This window comes from Numenius arquata, chromosome 5, assembly GCF_964106895.1.
Source record: "Numenius arquata chromosome 5, bNumArq3.hap1.1, whole genome shotgun sequence".
Classification (NCBI taxonomy): domain Eukaryota; kingdom Metazoa; phylum Chordata; class Aves; order Charadriiformes; family Scolopacidae; genus Numenius; species Numenius arquata.
In genome coordinates this window covers 32,151,166-32,152,363 of record NC_133580.1, presented here as the reverse complement: position 1 = coordinate 32,152,363, position 1,198 = coordinate 32,151,166, and positions in this window count along the sequence as shown.

Below are 1,198 nucleotides of genomic sequence, written 5' to 3'. Positions count from 1 at the left end.
AGCGAGCACCTGAGCTTTTGCTTTCCTGAATCCGTGGCTCCCTCAATGACTTAGGCTTGTACGTACCGTACTAACTTGGAGCTTGATCTTGCACTTCTGCGGTTAATGGGAAATTTGCCATTGATTTCAACAGGCCAGGATCAAACTCTCAGTGCGTGCACAGTGTTTACATATTAACCTATATTTAAGACTTTTGTAAAAAAAAAAAAAAAAAAGCTAAGGCAAATAAAGTCTGATTTGGTAGTATTCCATGCACCCCCTTAAGGGTGGTGCTAGTTCTTTATTTTTACTTTTTCATGCCAAAAGCAAAAATAACCCCTCATTTTTATTTCTTGGGGAATACAGAAGTCCATGTCTTTGACATGCAGTAAGAACAATTATGATGTGTAAAGAACAATTATTTATGGATATATTTTAAAGTATTTAGGTGTTTTAGGCCTATGACCAATCCTTACTCAAATATTCAAGTACAATTAACATATAAATGGGACCATGAATTCCTGCTTACTCAGTATTGACTGTTTACAAAAAAGCAGGTTTTGTTTTACATGATTTTAAAGGATTTTTCCTTTTTTTTAAAGCAGACAGAGCCTGATTATTATTATTATTTATCTTTTGGGGGTTTTTTTATTATCTGCTGTAGTTAAATACAATTGATTAAAAATGTGGGGTAACATTTCCAGAAGTACTTACGGTTGCCTTAATTCTGTTCCCGTTGAAATCAATGGTATAATTTCCGTAGTTATCACCAGGAGCAGAGTTAAGCCAACACCGGTTGCTCTTCAAGGTTGCCTCCTGAAAATTTGTGTCCCTGTGTGCAATCAAGGCAGTTGTATTGCAAAAAGGAGCACCCACTAAGGCCATTCTGAACTATGATGAAGGAAAAGGTGCTGAAAGAAATCCATTTTGAATGCACAGTCTCGCAAAGCCTGTGCAGAGCCAGAACATTTTCTTCTAGGTAAGTTAGGCTCGTATTTCAACACCAAAAAGTAATCACTACTCATACAAGTCCTCCAATTAAAATGACTTACACCTTTTCGCTTGTTTAAGAGGTGTCTTCATAGGAACTGTGTTAAAAAAAAAAAAAAGTAAAAAAAAAAGTTTTACATTTACAACAGCATTGCGGATTAAGAAAGAATATACCTCATCCCAGCTCAGCTGATCTCTGACATGATCCATCTGATTTAGTTTTTATAGG